Source organism: Cupressus sempervirens, chromosome 7, assembly GCF_028749045.1.
Source record: "Cupressus sempervirens isolate cs-2001-9-10 chromosome 7, ASM2874904v1, whole genome shotgun sequence".
Lineage (NCBI taxonomy): Eukaryota > Viridiplantae > Streptophyta > Pinopsida > Cupressales > Cupressaceae > Cupressus > Cupressus sempervirens.
Genome location: NC_143124.1, coordinates 343,606,493 through 343,630,026, shown reverse-complemented (window position 1 = coordinate 343,630,026; position 23,534 = coordinate 343,606,493). Strand labels below are relative to the sequence as shown.

Sequence of the window (23,534 nt, the reverse complement as noted above, 5' to 3'; positions counted from 1 at the left end):
CCCTTTTCAGATTTTGGTCCTAGAGGGTCATGAAATCAATGTCAGGCTTTTAGATTTGAATGCAGAAGGGGTTTAATTTGAGATTCATTTAATTATTTTTCCTCCTTATTTATTTATTATGATTGGACCATACCTCAAGGTGAAATATGAATTATGGGTCCTCACATTACTCTAGGAGCCTCACCTTGAAGCCTCTATATAAAGACTCTCATTTGCATCTTTCTACAAATAGAACATGAACACGATAACTAGAAGGATAAATAGAATCAAGAGACGATGCTATGAAGATGCAAGATTGCAAGAGAATGATATAGAAGATCAAGCTATTGTGGATATCGATCATTTTTATACCATTGTGAACATGTATTTGGAGTAAGAGAGATCTAATCTTCCTTTATCCGCCATTATCAATATTCAAACATTCAAAGATACAATCATGGGGTAGCAATTAGAGATTAAAATTTTGGTAGGAATACTTTAGTGTTGATGGTTCTATATTGTTTCTTATCTTATTCAAGTCTATGCATTGCTTTCTCATACATATATATTCATGCTAGGGTCTAAATCTAGTAGATTAGATCTTGGCATTACATATTCAATACACAAACACACATTCTATCATATCCGGCTATTTGTGGAGGTGGGAATCACAAAAATGGGGGTTTGACTAAGGAAAAACCCTATATATCCACCCCAAAACCCCATTTTTAGATATATACAAGTGTTGTTTTGAAGATTGGATTACAAAATTGGATAACCTTTTTGGAAAACTTACGAGATCCGCAAATAAAATTTTTCTAGGTTTTATCCATCTCAATATTTCCAGTCCAAAATGGGTTGCAGATTTCATAGAAACTGAGCATAGACATCAGACAATAGGTATTTCAAAATTGGTGCTACTTCATGGTATGTATCTTGTCTAATTTCAATAATTTCCATTACTTATTCCATATAAACTCTAAAAAAAAACAATATAAATATGAATAGTGGTGAATGTCTTATGCATTGTTAGAGATTCATTTTTACTCTATTCACCTTCATGTTCACATCTTCTCAACTCCTTGATACATGCATGAAGAGCTCCCAAATCATTTTTGATGATTTGAAATTCAGTATCAAACATTTATGCATCATTTTGGTTGATGCTCGAACATTTACAATGTTAGATAAATCTATAAATCTAGCGTCAAAATATTGTACAAAAGATTTTTCTCTATCTTGCACATTTGACTCTATCATCTTCATAGCTAGAGTTTTTTGTAGTCTCTTTGTTACTCCAATTAGAGAACTTTTTAGGATTTTCACCTTTCTATTCTTCTCAATGATCTTGTTGAGTAATGAGTTTAGTTCAATTTGATCATCATCATTTGATCCTATCAATGTTGCTAATGTAAGGGGTGTCCTCGAAGAACTAGATACACTTTCCTTTTTCTCATCTTCCTCATTTTTCTTCTTCTCCTCTTCTTCAGTTCTTTTCTTCTCTTCTTCTTCTTTCTTGTTTTTCTTTTCTTCTTCTTTCTTTTTCTCTTCCTCTTCCTCTTGCTTTTTATTTTGTCCCTCTTATCATTTCTTCCTTTTTTGCTCAATATTATTCTTTCCTTCTTCCATTTTTTGGTCGTGTTCAATCTTTTTCTTCTTCAAGTTTCCTTTCCTTTTCAAATTCTAATATTTCTTCCTCTTTCTTCCTTTTTCTTATCTTCTGGTTCTTTTTTCTTCTTTTCTTCTTCCTCTTCCTCTTTCCTTTTCTTTTCCTTCTTAGAGCTAGTATAGCTCAACAAATTGCCAACATTTGTGGCATAGTCTTTTAATGGATCTTTTGTTGTAACAATTATGATATTTGTGTAGCCAATATGCATTGTGTCAATCCCAATGGTAATTTGTGAAGTAGACTATATCATTATTGTGTCATTTTAAATCTCTACTATTGATGTAATTGTTGGTATGGTTACTAATCTGCTCATATCAGCCCGAACTTTCAATAATTGATCTTTATGGTGCTTTCTCCATCAATTGAATTGATTTTATTTTATCCATGGACTATCCAGGCTATATTTACCCATTCATATTTGGGCTCATATGAGGGGTATTCTTTTGACTACAGCTGATAAAAAACCGTTGTTTTGGACGGTGCATATGTAGAAAGCCTCTTTTTTTTTCGTACTAAACGAATTCATTCTATAGTACAGATAGCCGCACGTAATGACAGATCAAGGCCGTGTTATTAAGAGCTTGTGGTAAAGACGGGTTTCGTTCTAATGCCTGGAAATAATATTCTAAAGCCTTAGTATGTTCCCCATTACTTGTGTGGATAAGACCTATATTATACAATATATAACTTCGGTCATAGGGGTCAATTTCCGGTCGCATGGCTTCATAATAATTTTGTAAAGCTTCCGCATATTCCCCTTCGGATTGAGCTGACATTCGTTACGGTCGTTCATTCAATTGAAATGATCTCCGCTTCAAAACCGTACATGAGAATTTCACCTCATACGGCTCCTCCTTTTTTTACAGAATAAGTACAGAATAAGGAAAGTAATCAATTCAATTGACAAGAAAAAAGATTTTCCTTATGATTATGAATTAGCAGGAACTAGTGTATTTCCAATGAATCTCTAGCTATCCTTCTTGCAAAGATTTTTTTATTATTTAGAATCAATTAATAAAGTATTTTAGCTTAGCACTACAAACATAACCTCTAACAATTTCTTTGTCCTTAACGCATTGTATTTTACGGGAATTATTCACTCCAACAGTCTCCGATGGTTCTAGCGGTATCCGAAATACAAACGAGATGGATGTTTGTTGCCTCAACCATTCTAACTAACCCTTAATAAAATAAAAAATAAAAAATGTATTCTATATTCTTATTTTATTTATTATAACGAAGCATTTGTGTTGTCAATTTTAACGCGTAGTGCTTTTTCCCTTATGCACACCTATCATATAGATTTGACCATTAACATCTATGTAATAGATATAACCTTTCGCTTAATACTAGAATCTCAGAAGATCAAAGCATCTAAGGTTGCATAAATCGGGGATACACGACAGAAAGAATTGTTCTATTTAGAAAACTCACCTTCACTAAACGTCAGTTTTCACTTTTTTTTAATAAATAGAATATAAAAAAAAGTAGAAAGAAAAAAAATCAAATCACACCATCTCTGTAATAGGTAAATGCCTTTTTCTCCCCTGAGGCCATTGGGATTATCTGCAATAATATATCCGCTACAATTGTGAAAGTCTTGTCGATAAAATTGTCATTTCTCTGAGATCTAGGCATAATCAATTTATAAATTTGATAATTTCTTTCATTCCCCATATGGAATTGTTACCTCATGCTCATTCTTTGTTTTCGCCGTGGTTGATTATCATAGGAGCAGTGCAAATTATCTATGCAGCTCTAACTTCTATGGGTCAACGCAATTTGAAAAGAAGGATAGCCTATTCATCAATATCTCATATGGGTTTTGTAATTATAGGAATTGGTTCCATGACGTATACAGGTCTCAATGGAGCCATTTTGCAAATGATTTCTCATGGATTAATTGGCGCTGCACTTTTTTTCTTAGTAGGAACAAGTTATGATAGGATACGTACTCTTTTTCTTGATGAAATGGGAGGAATCGCTATATCAATTCCTAAAATCTTTACTATGTTCAGTAGCTTTTCAATGGCTTCTCTTGCATTGCCAGGAATGAGTGGTTTTGTAGCAGAATTTATGATATTTTTGGGCATAATTACTAATAATAATTATTCTTCGACCTTTCGGATCATTATTACTGCAATAGCGGCAATTGGAATGATATTAACTCCCATTTATTTGTTATCTATGTTACGTAGAATGTTTTATGGATATAAGGTTTTTAATGTCCCCAATCCTTATTTTAAAGATTCGGGACCATGCGAACTTTTTATTTTGATCTGCCTCTTTCTACCAATTATAGGTATTGGTCTTTACCCCGATCTAGTCCTATTTTTATATAGTGCTAAGGTGGAAGCTATTTTTTCTAAATCTTTATATTAATCAAAATCATTTATATATAGAATCTTCCAGAGGAATTGGAAACTATAAACTATATAATAGTTTCTATTTATTTCTATCTTTATGAGAAGATATTAATACGAATGAAATAGAGAAAATTGCTCTCTAGTTCGAGTTATTTCAAGTAGTTTTTATCCCCTTTGAAATAACTTGGACGAACTCCCTATTAATTCAATAACATAGAATTACTGATGACTATTCGTAAATAATCAATATTATTTATTTTATTCTATTTAAATAAATATAAAATAAGGTCTACTTATCCTTTTTCATACTTATACAAAGTGTATATGCCAGAAACCAGATTTGAACTGGTGACACAAGGATTTTCAGTCCTCTGCTCTACCAACTGAGCTATCCCGGCTGTTCCCCTGTGCATCATACTAGCACAGTAACCAAACTCCTGTCAACTAGCAAAAAGGGTAAAAGACAGCATTTGAACGAGTAGAAGCAACGATACAACTAAAAACATTATTTAATACAATACAATATACAATAAATAATACACAATATATATTGTGTATTATTTGTGTATGTTATATACAGTTATATACAAAGATGTATATAGAAGAGAAGCAGACATTGATCATACAATTAAAACTTCTTATGTTCTAAGACACTTAACAAATCGAAAATAAAACAGATAACCTGGGGATAGAGGGACTCGAACCCTCACGATCTATAAAACCAACGGATTTTCCTCCTACTCCAATTTTCATTGTTGTTGACATTGACATGTAGAATTGGGCTCTATCTTTATCCTCGTACAATTATGACTTCCAAAAATGGATTGTATCCAATCCAAATTATGTTGATTTGTTAGAATAGCTTCCGTTGAGTCTCTGCACCTATCCCGTTCTCGAAAAGGAAACTATTGTCTCTAGAAATCGGATTTGGCTCAGGATTGCCCATTCAAAATATCCTTTTAGATTGATTGCTCCTCCTAAATCTTTGCTAGGTTGTGGAGTACTGAATGTAGAAGTCATAAATTTCAAAATTATTGATTCAATTTCATTATTTACCTCTCCATAGTTACCACATATAAAAAATATTTCTCTTCTTTTATTTCTTAACAAGGGTTGAATGCCTTTCACTATTCTATCTAAGTTTTTTGATAAGATTTTCTGTAATTCTTTTATCCTTTATCCTCTTTTGTCTCTCTTCTCCTTCTCTTATTTAGTCTATTATATAGATATTTTGGTATGTTCTTGTCAATATCTTGAAATTTCTTGTTTGTTAGAATCATATGTCTAACTAATGCATTTTCCAATTGCAATCTATCCGTGTTATTATAGTGATCATAAAACTTATTTAGTCATACAAAATTACTATTGTTAATAATTTGAACATTCAAATTCTCAACCTTTGGTTTCCTTCTTTTTTCGTCTAGAAGGTATCTTTGCCTCTATCTCCACTCTTTCAACTATTTTGTACTCTATTTATTCTTCCTCATCAAACTCATATAATTTAATCATTTGTAGATTTTTGCTTCTTTTTCTTGGTCCACTAGCCATATCTTTTGTTCTCTTCTTTGGATATGAGTCACTTTGTTCCTACTTAAGTTTAGTCAATATTACTAATCTCCTAGTATTGGTAGGAGTTTACACAAGAAAGGGAAGATATGCTCAAATTAGTTACTGAATATAAGGATTTCATTGATTGGAGATATGAAGAGCTAAAACATATGATCCTAAGATTATTACACATGACATTCCATTGAAACTAGATGCCAAGCCTTTCTATCAAAGGAAAAGACCTATTAATCCCATTATCAAACCCTTAATAATTAAGGAATTTAAGAAGTTTCTTGATGCCAAGATAATCTTCCCCATTTTCCATTCTACATGGGTGGCTAATTTAGTTCCTGTGTGGAAAAAGACTGGAGAGATTCATCTTTGTGTGGATTTTTGTAATTTGAACCTTGCATCTCAAAAGGTCAACTACCCCTTGCCTTCACTAGATGAGGCTTTGCAAATTTTCAATGGTTCAAAGATGATGTCCTTCTTGGATGGATATTTGGGATATAATCAAGTAATGGTTGATGAAGAGGAAAGGCTAAAGATGACTTTCACAACTAAATGGGGAACTTTTGCTTACAAAAGAATGTCTTTTGGACTGATTAAAGGAGGGCCTGCATTTCAACGAGCTATGGATGAAGCTTTTAAGGGATTGATTAACAAGTGTATTCATCTACATGGATGATTTAACTTTTGTTTCAAAGGATCGAAGCACTCACATTGCTTATTTAAGATAGGTATTCGACATATTTTGTAAATATGACATATCCCTCAATCCCAAGAAATGTTTGTTCAGGGTTACTAAAGGAAAGCTCCTAGGTCACATCATCTCTGAAGAAGGAATCTCCATTGATCCTAATAGAATTGAAGCTATTCTAAAGTTATCACCTCCTCACAGTCAAAAGGAACTTAAGTCTTTCTTTGGGAAGATAAATTTTGTGTGAAAATTCATAAGTGGATTTGTTGAGATAGTTTGTCCCCTTAATGTTTTACTCAAAAAGGGAGCTAAAATAGAATGGGTTCCAGAGATTAAGAAATCATTTGAGGATATCAAAGTGGCCATTTCCATGATTCTAGTACTAGTGATTCTAGATTATGGACTACCTTTCAAAATATACTCTTTTGCTTCAGAATATTAATGTGCTGGGATTCTTACATAGAAGAAGGAAAAAGAAGATGAAAGACCTGTTGCCTTTATGAGCTGCCCCTTGAAAAATGCTGAGCTAAACTACTCTAACCTCAAAAAAAAATATTTTTCTTTAATAAAAGTAGTAAAGAAGTTACACCATTATATATTGAGAAGCAAGGTATACACAATTGTGCCTAATCCAACAGTTAATACATTGTTGATGCAAAATGAACTCAGTGAAAGATGAGGGAACTGGATGGCAATCCTTCAAGAATTTGATTTAGAGATTTAAACCATGAGGTTAGTAAGAGGTCAAGGATTATCCAAAATAATAAAAAATAACCAAATTGAAGATAAAAAGAAGTTTATATTTGATGGTGAAATAGATGTAGAAGATTAGAAAATGATTTTAGTATCTAAAGTTGATATTGACTAGGTTATAATAACAGATGTCTACTACTAGGATATTGTTTACTATATTTTACTATTCAATACCCCAATTGGATGAATAGTTCAAAGTGTAGGGGACTCAAAATGATGTGTGGATCCTACATGCTGCATCATAGAAAATTATACAAAAGGAACTATGAAGGGATCTACCTGAAGTGCTTGGGATGCAAATAAGTAAAAGAGGTCTTGGGATAGTTTCACAACAAGTATGGTATGAGATATCGTTCAATAGAAGCAACTGCTCATTTGATTTTAAGATCGGATTATTTCTAGCCTATGATATTCAAAGATACTATTGAGCATGTGTGTACTTGTCATATTTGTCAGACTAGTGCTAATAGAGAAAGACATCTTGCAATGCCATTACAACCAGTGTTTGAGATACACCCCTCCGCAAAGTCGAGGATGGATTTTATTGGTCTAGTTAACCCACCATCATCAATTGGGCACAATTTTATTCTCACATCCACTGATTACTATACGTGCTAGATAGAAGCAAAGACATTTAGAAATTGCATAGTTAAGGTGGTTACAAATTTCTTGGAAGAACATATTGTTACTAAATGGTGTAGCCGAATCTATGAACAAGAACTTGATCACAGTAATAAGATGTTTGTTGAAGGAGAATCCTAAAGATTGGCATACACAACTCAAATATGCATTATGGATAGACAGAGTCAGATTCAAGAATTCTTTAGGGACATCTCCATATCTACTTGTCTATGGAAAAGAGCCATTATTCCCTCTTAACCTTAGGATTCCTATTTTGAAATTCATGAGTGGGTATGTTAAAGATGCTAATAAAGTACAAATCCAATTGCTGAATCTTATAGAGATCGATAAAAAATGGACAACTGCTTTGGGGCATATGGCAAAACATCAAGTTGTCATCAAGAGGTGGTTGGACAAGTGGGCCATGATAAAGTCTTCTGGAATATTTGACCTTGTTCTACTCTGAGACAAGGTGAAAGAGAAGCCAGGTAGCCACACTAAGTTTCAATGCTTATGGATCAATCCTTATCAGATTGTAGAAATTTTGGGAGAAAACACTTTTAGGCTAAGTTCCTTATAGGGGGAATTGATTCTATTTTCAATTAATGGGAAATTTTTGAAACATTACTTTGAAGCCTAGAAGATTGATTTTTAAAAATAAAAAAATAAAAAAATAAAAAATTTATAAAAAGTAAAAAAAAATCATTTTTACAAGTGTTTATTTCTGCAAGTGTGTTTCTTTTAGTTGTGTTTTTGTTTTCAAAGTTGTGTCAGTCTGGGGGGTTAGGTGCACTCAAGATTTTATCCTAATATATCTCATTAAACCACTTTTTGGTTTTGACTTTTGGGGTAGAGGTATTTCTTTGTTAAAATATTTTAATGATTTTGTCCTTATACCAACTGGGGAATAGATGTTACTTGCAGTAACAGAGGACTTTTAGTCTTGAATTTAGAATTGCAGATCAACAAGTTCTCAACACTTTGCAAATTTAGTCCAAACCTCATTGGTTCAAACATAAGGATCTTCTTGAAGGAATTGCTAAGATCGTTGTTTGGCGTGAGAGTTTCTAAAAAGTTCTCAAAAGAGGAATGCAAGGGATGTTCACAAAAGATTGAATCTGAGAAACAAAACCAATGTCTTGGCCACATAGTCTAAGTGTGGTCCTAATACAGAAAGAAAATAAAAAAGGGAAAACATGTATTAAGAATGAAGGATTCTACAAAGTCTGAGAAAGGTAATCTGATCACAGGGATGGGTATGTGCAAGATCATGGTGTGCCAAAAAGTGGCGATCTGAAAAATATGTAGTTCTAAAATGCCTCAAAGAATTTCAAAATTTGTTCCCACTTTTTTCCCACCCATCCTGATACTAAATGAAAAAAATTAATACCTTTATAACTCCTACTATATCTTTCAATACCAACCTTATATGGTCATCTTTAAAACATCCTAAAAATGTGTTGTTGGCATGTTCTTATGTGTTTTTTACTTCAAGCATGTAGCTGATGACTTTTTTTAAACCAAAATTTGATGTAATGAAAAGGGTTTCTTAAGAATGTTCTTAGCTTTTCATAAATGTAAGTTTTGTCAAATTACGAGTTCAGTAAGTAATTATTACTTATTTTCTAATGGAGTTAGCTACAAAGTGCTGATTGACATATTGGTTGAAAAATAGCTATAACTTTCAAACCGTATAAGATTTGTGAAATCCAAAAGATGCGTCACATTCTATGCTTTGACTAGTATAAGAAAAAAAAAAAAAAAACTTAATTTTGATTTTTTTTGAACTAGTTAAGGTGGTCAAACACAGAAATTTTTTAATTCTGAAAATAGTATAGTAGAAAATTCATAATTAATTATTTATTTGAAATAAAAATTTCCAAAAATATGCGTCACATCCAAGCATGAGTCTACTTTTTATATCTAAAATTATATTTAAAAATATTATTATTTGATTATGATTAAGGTGGTTAGACATACACCTACTTTTTATTTTTGCCCTAAAATTTTTGTAGTACTGCATTAAAATCCAAACTTTTAACCAATCAAATAATTTTTTCTCTAGATAAGGCCTTGTAGTTTAGAAACTAGATTCAATTTCCTATAAATTATTTTCTTACATCTTTTTGATATAAAGTCCAGAACCACTTTAAAATTATGTGTCAAGTTGACATAACCCTGATTTGCTCATTTTTCACTGCCACTTAAGGCCATAGTTTGGTACACCATGATCCTGCACATACCCGAATATGCACTCTAAATAAGCTATCCAATACCAAAACATTTCTTCATAGAAGAATCAAATAGTGAAATTATGAGCTACGTGGAGAAAGTATTCAAAAGATTGCCCAGGACTTCAAATGAAAAAGTTACAACCTGCTACGAACCCTCAAAACTAATTTTCTCATCTGGGCAGACAAAGGATTGATAAATAGATTTTGTGAAGATTCCTAATGAATGGATTGGAAGGGGTGGAAGATTGTTTCCAATTTGCCAATTTTTTTTGATAGATTACATCCTGAGATGTCGAAGGAAATGGATACACTAAACACACACTAAACTTGGAGATTCAAGGTTCTGAGGTTTTGACTGAAAAGTGATTCAAAATATGCTTGGAATGTTTAGGATTCAGTTAGTGTTTGATACATATCATAGGAATGTTTGCTAGTGAAGAAATGCCTTTGTCATTTCTTCCTTTTTGTCAGGGCTATTTGTTGTGGTTTCACAATGCACACCCCATTTCACCTAGAAATGGGGAACCCCTACTTTATTTTTTGGCTTTTCTGATCCTAGTCTGAGGTCTGAGTCTTTTTAGGGTTTTATCTATTATTTTTGGTCAGATACCAGTACCGGTTCAAAAATCAGATTCTAAAAAAATTATTTGAGAGGAAGATAAGACTTTTGCAAATAAAAAGGGTGCATTAGCGTAACTCAGCAGGTGCACTAGTGTACTAGATCACTATAAAAGGGTCATCACCCCTTGGTGATGCACATCTGCATAGCAGTGTAGCACCTAAGGGTGCATAGGGACCTGAGTTTATAAAACTTGGGGACCCTCCTCCCTCTTCCCACTTATTCTCATCTTCTTTTATGAGTTCAAAGCTTTATGCCACACCACTGCACCTTAGTAGATGTGGTATTCTACTTCCTCCCTCCTTCACTCCTCGCAAAGAACTACACACCAAAAAAAAAAAAACACATTAGTAACACTTGAAAAGGTGTGCATCACTACACCTACCTTGATGTGCTGATATGCACCTTTCTTTTGTTTCAATTTCTTTAAAAAAATAAAAAATTAGAAAAAAAATTCAAAACCTTAACTAATAAAATTTAAAAACATAAACCAAATTCACATTAAGGTGTACAATAGTGCACCTAATTAGGTGCACCACTGTGCACCTAAAATTCTTAACATCTTTGCTCCTAAGTAAATAAAGGGTGCACATTAGTGCACCCCATGAGGTGCGCTGCTACGCACCCAATCTTAAGAGCTCATGCAAAGAATAAGGTGCATGGATGGTGCACATTTTTTGTACATTCTCGGGTTTTAAATTAGATTTTTAGGCATTTTCAACAATTTCATTTTAGAGGTTTTGGTTTGAGTCTATGTTAGGGTCTAAATTATTTGTTATTTTTTGACTTTGGGCTAATATGCATTATTTTTGTGTAGATTCAATGACATCTTCATCATCCTCCCTTGCAAAAAAGATGGTCCCAAAGCCCATAGTATTCAAGTTCCATGGTGTTTCGATGAAGTCACATTTTTAGGATGATCATTCTGAGATCTGGGAGACTGAGCTAGGCCACACAGATTAGGGCACATTCTTGACATTGTGTAACAAATTGACTGGAAGGTCTCCAATGATTTCAACATTGATTCAATCAGGATTTGTTAGTTTAGCATCACACCTAGTGTTAATGATATCTTTAGAATTGATCATGACACTCATAGAAAAATATCTTTCTGAAGAAAGGGTCGTGAAGAGCATAACTGGAAAGATCATTTTGGATCTCCGACCTAAGAAAATAGAGAAGATGTTCCATCTCTCATGGGTAGATCAATTCATTAGATTAACCTATCACAAAGCACAAAGATTTTACATGGAACATGTAGAGGAGGCATCTGAGATCATGTAGTCTTCATACCTCATCAAGAAGACTCTTCTAGGGCACAAAGAGGGTATAGTAGACATGAAAAGAGGATATATGAAGGAGGATATTGGATATTCAATCATACACTTGAGTAGAATCATGGGATTGCCAGCTTCTAGACACTTGAACATTTGGATGGTGCATTTTATTGAGACTATCAAGATGGAAAAGATTCCAATTGATTGGGCCTCCATTCTTAGTGAGAAGTTGGGTGAGAAGTTAATGATAGTGAAGAATAACATAAGGTTTTATATGACATTTATTTAGTATACTTGTTAGCCACAAGGGCAACAGATTATCCAAGGCTTTATAAGAAGGGTAGCATGCAAAATGCAAACATAGGGCCCTATATTGTATATCCATAGCTAGTGAAGAAGAAGCTCCTAGAGCAAAGCAAGGAATACAAGATTTGAAAGGATGCTTTTATATTCTCAATAATCTAATTCATAGAGGGGGATTATGCGAAAAGGATGTTAGAAGAGGTAGCTACTAAGATATCAGAAGTTGGAGCCTACTACATCCAGTTCTGAACACTTACATATTTGAGGGTAGTGGGTACAACTATTAACCCTAAGAAGCTACCTAGGTATCCCAGTGATAGACTCATTCTACTAGAGATTGCTTGAAAACTCTTGTTTGCACACAACAGAGTCAGGAAACAACACAAAATATGTTGGGTATGTCCTATTGCTATAGGACCTTTTAGTCTGGTTTGAAGAGAAGAAATTCCATCTTTTGAGTGTGAATGGGATCAATATCCCTTAGAAGAATATAATTCTCCTATGCCTTATTTTGATAAAATTAGTAGAGTGCAATACTTGGAGTGTAAAAAATTTCAGCATAAAGATCCCATTGAAGATCACTGGATGAATGCAACAGATGACTATAATATCCACATAAGGGATTATTGTAGGATGATTATGTATTTGGTAGAGAGTGCTTTGAAGATAAATATTCCATTGAAGATCATGCAACTAGCTACAAAGGATATTCTCAATCCATTGTTCAATAGGGATAAGATTGGTGATCGACTTATCATGAATGCTGAGATTGACAAGGAAGAGAACATAAAAATTAATCATAAGGCTAGGCATGTCATCAAATTGATAAATGATTGGATTAAAATGCCTTTTAAGTTGGATGTAGTGCCTTAAGTAGTGGTCTTTCATGCTCAAGCATTCCCAACAAAAGGTTGAGGAGCAAAGGTCACAATGCCTACATTTACAACCCAATCACTAGTAAGACTAGAAATGGTGCGCCAACTTGATAGACTAGTTGGGTATTATAGAGCTCAGAAAGGAAAAGGTAAAGGTAAAAGGAAGAGGAATTCTCCTCAACAAGCTAAGTTAGAACAAGAAATATCCCAAGAACCTCCGCAGATAGGAGAAGAAAATGTACAAGGGTCTAAAAATGTGGAAGCTACATAAGCTCAAGACAATCCTCTAGTGTCTCCATTTGAACAAAGCCAGGGAGAACCTAAAATTGAAGTACCTACACAAGAGGTACAAGCCTCCCCTTCTACTCCTAAGAAAAGGAAGATCAAGACTTTAGTCAAGAGGAGAGAAAAGGTGAATAGGAGAGTGTTTCCCTTCCCATCAGTCCTGGAAGTCATTCCCAAAGAAGAAGAGGACAATGAGGATGAAGAGGATAACTTACCTTTCAACATAAGGACCTAACTTGCTAGAGTCATAGAGGAGGAGCAAAGAAGAAGCTCTACAATTACTCTGCCACCCATTCCTAAGTAGGCTATTCAATCTAAAACTTCCAATAATGATATGCAACAATGGAAAGATCAGTAGGATGTGGAGGGGATTGATATCTTTAAGATGTCATAGTTTGATTTCATGCCCATCAGTACTGAATTGGTTAGGGATAAAATTAGAGATACTCCAACCAATCAACCTCAATAAGAGGATTGGAGTTAGTTTCCACCTAATCCAAAAGGCCCTAAAGTAGCTTTGCTATACCTAGTGCAAGTCACATTTTGTGTAGATAAGGGATTAACTAATCCTCTACCACCAAACAATAAACAAGAACAAGTCCAAATAGAACAAGAGGAAGAGCCACAAAAAGAATCCATCTTGGAAGTGTCAGAGGAAGGGAAGATATGTGAACAACCTCAACAAACTTCCCAAGACACTGAGGTAAGGACTATGGACACTATCAACACAAAGACTCCCGATGTAGATCTCACACAAAAGGAGATGACTCTAGAAAGGGGAGATAAGGGAAAGGGAATTGTCAAAAAAAACTCCATCATCCTCAAAAGGAAATTCTCCAATGGAGCATATTCCCAAATTGTTAAGGAAGGAAGTGATAAGAAACAAGAAGCAACAATTCACTTTAGAAGAGGAGGATAGAATGGAATTAATTGAAGTTCTAACAAAACCTGAGTCACCACCTAAGGATGTATAGGCATTAGCCTTCATCATGAGTGATTAGAGCTAGGACTTATTTTCTCATGTGACTATCCCTCCTCCACATACAATTGTTGAACAATTGACTTCACAGGATTATCAAATAAGGGAGGTTATGCTTGGGAAACCTACCTTGGATACTGCTAAGCTGATGGTTACAAAAGGAATTAAGGAAGTATTCAAGAGCTTGGAATAGGATGGGGTAGAATTAATAACACTTCAGCAAAAAAATGAGATCCTAAAGGGATATCTATGAAAAATTATTGGTCCTTTAGATCTCGAACATCAAGAGGAGACGTTGAACACAACACTAGAGAGAAGAGATAAGGACCCATTTTTGAGAGCCTGTCAGCAATGGAGAGAGATTTTTGAGGAAAAGGGTGTATAGATTATAAAAGGAAATCTAAAGTTATTACACGTTATGTAGAATAATATGGATAGGCTTGTGGCCATTTTGAATCAAGATTTTGGTCTAGTGGATGATGTACATACCTGGGGCAAAGATTTGCAGGCATTACATTCTATCAAAGGACAAAGGTATTGCATGTTGATGGAGGTATATACAACTGAGGAATTAGACAAGATTGATGATTGGATTGAAAATATTGTAGATGGTAATAAAGTAATGGAGACATTGCATGCAAATATTCACAGGCTCAAGGATCAAACCCAAGAGCAAATTTTGGAACCTGAGAAACATTATGGTGATGCATGTTTATACATTTTTGAGGATGATACAAGAGATAAATTAATCAAGGTAGATGTAGTAGTGGAGCAATTATGAATCTTTTATGAGGAAGCTACTAATGATGCTGATATCAAACAAGCATTCAGGATGGAGGAAGCTTTGTTAGAGTTGGATGTAAAACTTAGAGATTTTGTAGAGACTCTTATCGAGGTAGGAAACTATAGGTAGAAAGTGAAAGAAAAATATGTAGCCTTAGATTTTATAGATGTGGCTCAAGTCACTAAGATCATTGAGAATTTCAAAGGAAAATACCCAGATATAGCTCTGGTATAAAGTGGAACAAAACCCAGAAGCCAGAATTTCAATTTTGACACTTGGTGAAATTTTGTATTTTTTGAACTTGCTTCTGAGGTGCGCTACTACACAAGTGTGCCTTTTTTTTTTAGTGACATTTTAGAAGTTTTGAGAAAGTTAGAGGTGGGCTGACAGTTAACTGATAGTTCTAAATTTAGAGCTTTCCATGCATTGGAAACTCATTCTGACAACAATTCAACTGCTACAGACACCTAGTCAAGATGGAGCTTCTATTTTTGGCACTTCCAATCACTTCTACATCAACTAATGGCTCTCTCTTTCTTATTTTCTCATAATTTCTTTATTTTATGACATGCAAAGGCTCATGTATCCATTTAATGATATAAATGTGGATGGAGTCCTACTTAGCACCAGTTACATAGTTAGTTTGTACATAAATAGATTTTTTAAATTAGTTTAGAAGAGTATGATTGCATAAATATATCTCTCAGTCTCAACAAAAATTGAGGAGAATATTTCTTATAAATTTAGGAATGTAACATGTATTCTAGGCTGCCATTCTTTTGATGCAATAGTAGATGCTTTTGGTGCTCGCATTTGGAGTGTAGTGATTCTTGCTTAAGTGTGTTATATTTTGTGGATGTATGTTCATGGAATGTAATTGAGCCAAAAGTTTTATTGCATTATTTCTAGTTGTGCGATCTTTTAATTTTGGTGTTTGCTATGGTTCTACAAATTCCACTGACATACTTAGTTTGAGAAGAGATCATCATATTGTTCCTGCATAGCTTTTTGTCTTGCATGAGTGCACTTTCCATGGCCTTGCAATTTGATGAAAAGTGAAACATATTATGGTTACTAAATTCCCATCGATGATTGCATCAGTGGAATTAAGGAAGCGCTGCTCTTATTTTCATTAGTTTTCTACCAATCTTTTCAAAGGCTTAACTCGTGGATGCATTGTTTCTATAGTTTATGTCTATTAAGATTTTACTTTTCATGTTATTTGCTTAAACTTCTTGTTACCCTATCTTTGTTATTTTCTCTACAAAATACTTGGTTAAAATAGGAATTCATATAGTTGCATTTTTAGATTGTATTCATTAAAAAATAGAAAGATACAAAATATATTTCTTTTGTGTGTTTCATTCTTTTTGAGATAGCAAGCAGATTCTACAACTTATCTAAAGTTTTCAGACCAGAAAAGGCCTCCTTAAGAAAATTCACATTTATCTTCAATTGAGTGGATTCTAGTATGTCGCAAGATTTCCGAAAACCTTGGAGTTGATAAATGGATTATCTTTTCAAGAGAGGAGTTTGAAAGAATTCTTGTCGTTAAGCATCATGCAAAGTGATAGCTCAAAAAATTCTTGTAGGGCCAATAAAAGATCTCAACCTATGACATCCCAAAATTTATGATAAAATAATATCGTGAATCCATCTAGTCCATGAGATTTATCAAGGGGAAAAGTTTGAACCACTTTCCAAATCTCTTCCAACGAGAATAGTTTTATAAGATCACTATTTTCTTGATCTGTAACAACTTTTGGAATAGATTCAACCAATGAGTTAGTTTTCTATTCACTCCCCTCCTTTACTTCCAAAGGATCAAGAAGATCTTAAAAAAACTGAATGCCCTCTTTCTTAATACTTATTTCATTATTGATCAAATTGTTAGATGTTGCTTCTTAATTTCAATTTAGTGATACTTGATTTTGTTGTGTTGTTGCTGCATGAAAAAAATTAGTGTTCCTATTTTTGGCTTGGTTTTTCACTTTTAATAATTTTTTTACATTTCACGGTGAAAACCCAGTGGATGCATGATTTTAAAAGTAAGGTGTGTTAAAAGCCCTAGATGAAAACCCTAAGTTTTATGAAACCCTTATTTTTTATGCCCTAGTTTTCAAAAGATAGGAAAGTATTGGCTTATTTTGAAAATTCATGGGAAGTCTTTTGCTTTGGAATTTCTTTTTATGCCTTTTTCCATGTTTTATTTTAAATACTTTCCCAAAAAATATTTTTCCTGTTAACTTTTATTTTAAACCATGGTTTTGACCTTGTATTGACCCACTAATATTCCTTGAAAGTTTTTTAACTATGGTATGGTTTTTTCTTACAAACCATTGATCAAGGAAAGATCAACGATGAGTGCTTGCTTGCACTTTGAAGTGTTTGAGTTTTAGTAGATGTAGGGAAGTGCCTTAGTGACACATAACCCTTGATGATGTTAGTTCCCTAATGAGTTACAAAAGTTGGACATGTCAGAACAAGTTCAAGATTGTGAAACTGTTGTTAGGACACGCTGGAAATTTAGATCTCTTACATCAGCTGAACTAGGTGGTAGGTGCCTTTAAAACAATGTGAAGTTGCATCGTTGATCATCTAAAGATCAACAATTGGCACTTTCCCACAATTTGAAGATGTGCAAACTTTATTAAATGCCAAGAAGTGCCTTGATGACAAATGTGTTCAATGATGTCATTTTTGTTATGCACTGCAAGGATGAAAAAGTTTCAAAATAGTTAGACCATGTCAAAACACATGGTGGGTTAAATATTTTTCATTGGCTACTATTTCGAACTAGGTTTCAAACAAAGTGAGTCTTATGGAACCCTCGATCATTTGAAGATTGCTGAAGAGCACTTTCCTACTTTACGAAGATGTTCAATGTTTAAAGAAAGCAGGGAAGCGGCTTCATGACACATGGCCATGTGGGGTCAGTCATTCCAAAAGTTTCCTAGTGAAGAATGAGAATTAACAATTTGAAATGAAGCACAAAATTCAAGATGGAGTTATTGTTCCCGAGCATCTAGATTCTTTGAATCTAAAACTAATGAAGGTCTAACAATCATGATTAAATGACAAAATTTAGAAGATCCTACGATGAAAAAAGTCTTCTATTTAAGGGAATAAAAAAGATGTTGCTTATTTTTTATTATATTTATTTTGATGTTGTTCGTCAAGTTGTTGAAGAAGAAGAAAGCTAGAAGGTGAACCGAGGAGATCAATCTTGTAAAGATCGAATAGAGGAAGTGTTAAGTTGAATTGTTAGTGTGAGAATCAACCAGAAAGGGGTTAGAAGCAAGAGACAAAGTGCTGTACAAATTTGAAAAACCCAGGTAGTGCTAAAACCAAACAAAATTATTCCACTATCACTTTCTCACTATTATAGTGGAAAAATCTCTTAACTGAGTTGACCTAACAAGTCTTTGAAATCCTATATGGTAATATTTAATAGAAATATTTTGTAAGTCCTTTAGAGTTGGCCACTCTTTCAAAATTCTTAAAGAGTAGTAAGGTCTAGATGCCCTTTGGTGAAAACCTTCTAACAATGTCACATTAAAAATTGTTCCTATAACCCTTCGCAAGATTGGCTCCTAACAGAGCTAACTTCAAAAGAGTGAAATATTTGGGTTGTCAATTCCAAGGTGGGTTTCCCCTTTACAAGGTTTCCATTTTATATATTTGTATCAAATGTCACAATGCTTATTGTGTGCAAGTTTATTTTCATTTTAATTGTTTAATATTGTGACTTGGTATAAGCTAAATGATTACTTTTATACTCAATATATTAAGAAATAGTAAGATAACAACTTGATGAGAAGATCATATAAATTTGAATTGTTATGTTAGATCTGGTTACCAATTTATTGATTTGAAATTTTAAGAAATGTGAATGGGTACAAAAGTGTTTTTAGGGCCTATAGGATAATTGATTCACCCCCCTCTCAGTTATCTAACAAGTATTATTGAGAAATCTTCAATATTTTTGTTTAATAAGTGGGCAGTGTCACAAATTAAAGAAAATTTGTTCTATGGGAAATTGAGTTCATGCATTCATATTATTTCTTTATTTATCTATCTTGTATTTTCAATAAATCTAGTTATACATCTCACGAGTTTAAGATAACTAAAAAAGAAATCTTACAAGAAGGAAATTTTATCCTTTAGAATAGGAGTTCCTATAAGATTTCCTATTAGTACTTGTGTTTTTGTTAGACACATTTGAAATGATCCTAAAAATTTAGTTTTCAATTATATTGGAATTCCTTTTACAAAATCATATTATTAAACACCATAAATCGTAAGGCTACAATCTTTATCATTGATGTTAGAGTCTTGCACTAAGAAATAGACTAACAACCCATAAAAATATTATAGAACCTATTTAGAACCATTCAACTTTCATAGTAGATTAAAAGCCCATAAAAAATAAAAAATAAAATATTTTAACACTTGGAAAATTAAAATACTTTTTGAATAAAATTGATTACTTATTTATCTTATTTAGCAATTTTCTTATTAAAGTTCTTTAAAATAATATTTTCCCCTATTTTAAATTTCCTAAAAAAAAATTAACAAACAAACAAACAAATCTGCATATAATTTATATGACCATGTACAACAATACTATGAATTATCTATTCACAAATTCATAAGGTCCAACAATAACTTCTAAATTGCAAGCAATACCATTACACTTTAGAACCCTCAAAAGAATATGAGATGTTAGAAATCTCGAGCAAAAAAAACTTGAACATATATAAGATGAAAAAGTTACAACCCTCCTAACACAATATAATATCACAAAAAATATAGTTACCCTTGAATATTCTTTGAAAACAACACCAAATAAAATTGAAATCTTCAAAATATTCAATAAAAAATCTAGACAATGACACAAATATTAATTTTCTCAAACCCTCAAGAAAACTTGCGATTTCTAAATCAATGGCATTGTTAACCAGTAGCAATTCAATTATATAAATTTCCATGTGCCTAAAATAAAATTGAGAATCAATGGAATTTTTAACCAGTAGTGACTCAATTATATAAACTTCCATGCGCATAAAATAAAATTGAGATGTGAAAACCAAAATACTAGAACCTTACAATTTATTTGGAAAAATTGGTTGACATGGTTAAATTGTCTAATTACAAATTTTTCACGTCTAGGTATTTCCCCCAGAGATTAGAATTAGAGTCTCTTTAAGGCAACCAAGTTCATGTTGCATGGTGTCTAGTTTTAGTTTTGTTGTGTGTATTAATTCTCTATAGATAGAAAACAACATCACTAAATACAACATTCAACATAGAATCATATATAAGTTGGGAAAATTTTCATAAATGTTAACATGGTTACTTTGAGTTGCAATTTGTGTTAAAAGGAAACTAATGTATTTTTCTTTTATTTTAATTTCCAAATTTACTATTTTTGAGTTTCTTTGGTGAATAAATAAGTTTATATAATCATTTTTTTTCATGTTTAATGTGAGAAAGGTATTCTAATGGGATTAGTCCTGGATCATGGTTGGAGAAAGTTTCATGAGGATGTGTTTGTGGTAGTGGATTATAGTAATGATTATGTGATGATTACTATTTAGTGTAACATGTGATATGTTCATTCTCAGGCTGATTGTGTATTGGAAATAGTAATTGTAATGTAACATATATTGTAAAATATCTTGACAATGTCCTATATTATTGATTTCACATTGGGAAATTCCTCATAGGATGATTCAATTAGTTATAAGGACAAGATATACAAGATAGATGATGAACAAGGTATACAAGATAGATGACGAACAAGGTTGTAAAGTAATATATTGTATGATTGTACTGGTGGATATGATCAGAGAAAAGAATTAGATGATGTTGAGATTGTATTAATAACTTCAAGTTATTGTATTGGTCAATTCACTACTTGGATATGTTATCCTACATACATGTTTTGTATAACAGTGGTTGAAGCAATTTGGATAGTGGGTTTAATTTTCTTCCTTTTTCTCCTAGCATGGATAGAATCTTTTGACAAGGACTCAAAGTCTCCTAACAGGGATTCATATCTACTAATTGTATTGAATTATCTTGTAACATAAAGTAATATTTACATGAATACATCATCTTGTGGACATCGTTCCCACTTGGGTTTTCCCTCTTATCAAGGATTTCCCTAGTTTACAAATGTTGTGTTATCATGTAGGTTTCTTATCTTGTGGTTGTTACATATAATGGTTATTAGAATCAGCCTTGATAAGATATTTTATTTGGCACATGTAATTATGATATGATTATAGCGAATAAGAACAAAAACAATGCTTCAAGGATAATATGAGACACCCAAAGCTAATTGATCTAATAGTCATAGATGTGAGGAAATGATATTTAGGCATAGTCCATTCAATGGCATTAGGAAATATGGGAACAAACTTGGAAAATGTTAAACTAACATTGTCTGGTGTCTAAGAGTTTGACCCAATTTTTTTTCAATGATCAAAATAATGTGATAAACTAGATAAAAATATTGACACCTCTATAAGCCATTATACTTGAGAAAAAATGTATCTAAATACATCTATGTTGTCATGGTCTCATTAGTCAACAATGAGACTTCACAAGGTGCATTATGAAATTGAAGATTCAAAGAGGGGCTTGAGAAATCCAATAAAAAAATGATGACTCTAAGCTAGAATGAGATTTAAACTAAGAAAAAGAGATATATTGCATTCTTTAAGCTTAATAAATGTTGTCTAGACTAATGTGTAAATGCAAGTGAGCTAGATGGATCAAGTAAAGCTAAGATGCTAAAATGCTTAAACTAAAAAGAAAAGCATAATAGTAAGATATATCTAAGGGATCCTTTCTACAAAATAAAAGGCTTCAAGTCATAGATATTTGTGTCTCTCAAGCTAGACCATCCACAAGGGAATACTGGATAGGGGGTTTCTGCAAACTATATGTGGGTATGTTATAGTTTTTTCCTTCCTTCAAACAAATTTATTTATTTACTTCCTTCATGTGGTCTCCTTTCTCCCAAGTATGGATGTGAATCTCTATGTGTAGCTCTTTTTTCACCCATTGATGTGAACAAATTCATCTTCTAACCCTCCATTAGATTTGAAACTCCTCTACTCATCTATGCTTCTATATGGCTATTTTTACCAATGCATGAATAACCCATATATGTATGTATGTATGTATGTATGTATGTATGTATGTATGTATGTATGTATGCATGCATGCATGTATGTATGTATGTATGTATGCATGCATGCATGTATGTATGTATGTATGTATGTATGTATGTATGTATGTATGTATGTATGTATGTACATATGTATGTATGTATGTAGTTGTTCCTAAATTTTCAACATGGATGAATATATATCTTCTGTGTTTCCTTATGAATCATAGACACCCATTTTAGTCCTTGTTCATGGTTCAATTTGTTTTTAACCAGATTATTTCCTCTCTGTATTCGCATTTTATTCCTAATCTAGCTATTACTTGATATAAGAGACTGATTTTTTTTTAAAAATAGTTTGTAGCTGTAGGCATTAAATAAGTACTACTCTTCCATCCTTATTTGATTTCCTTTGATGTCTATAAACTATGCATGAATCACTTAAGTGCTGTGAGTTAAAACCACCAAGCTCATGTGCACTAGGGTTATCTTTCAACCTGAGAAAGATAAACGTATTTTTTTAGTAGTTGATATAAGAGACTGAAATTTTGTAAAAGTAGTCTACAACTGTAGGCATTAAATAAGTATCACTCTTCCATCCTTATTTTATTTCCTTTCCTATTTGCATGTTTCTATCATGTAAACTATACACAAATCACTTACGCTCTACGAGTTATAGCCACCAAGCTTGTGTGCGCTAGGTTTATCTTTCAACCTAAGAATTTAGAAACAACAACCTCTTTTTTAATTTTATCGATACATTATAATTTAATTAGAATGTATCTTTCAACTAAAACAAGAAATATTCAATTGAGTAAGATAAATATACCGAGAGAATTCTAATTATATATGAAGAAGATAAATATAACATTTTCTTTTCATAAATATACCATTAGGTTGAAACAAGAGATATTGAATCAGATTGAATTATGATAATATTTTATTGTTGATATTGAATCAGATTGAATTATGATAATATTTTATTGTTGTCTTTAATTATAATTCTTTTGTCTTGTAATTTGATATGATTTTTAGTACGCACTTTTTCAATATGTTTTAGCACATACTCTAAAAGAAAATGAGAATTCAGATAGCTTTGAAAGCCATTATATTTGTTTAATCCACATTTCAAAAATAAAATAGAATGCAAAGATTTATATTCCTCTCACTTTAGTTGTAAAAATTAAACAAAATCATAAATACAACTAGCTAGATAATTGAATAAGCTGTATGTACTAAGCAAAAAAGATGGCTACCATCTTCCATAATGATTGGGTATTGGGCAAAGAAAGCATAGCCGTAAGAAGGGTTTTAATTTTTTCAACATGTAAGAGTGACTTAGAAATTGTAGCTTGGTATGAT

The 23,534-nt window shown here is 32.6% G+C and overlaps 1 non-coding gene across 1 annotated transcript; it reads right to left on the bottom strand.

The window, feature by feature from the left end:
- Positions 1-4,339: 4,339 nt before the first annotated feature.
- Positions 4,340-4,412, bottom strand: TRNAF-GAA (transfer RNA phenylalanine (anticodon GAA)). Its single transcript has one exon. It is a non-coding gene; the product is annotated as a tRNA-Phe (tRNA).
- Positions 4,413-23,534: the final 19,122 nt, after the last annotated feature.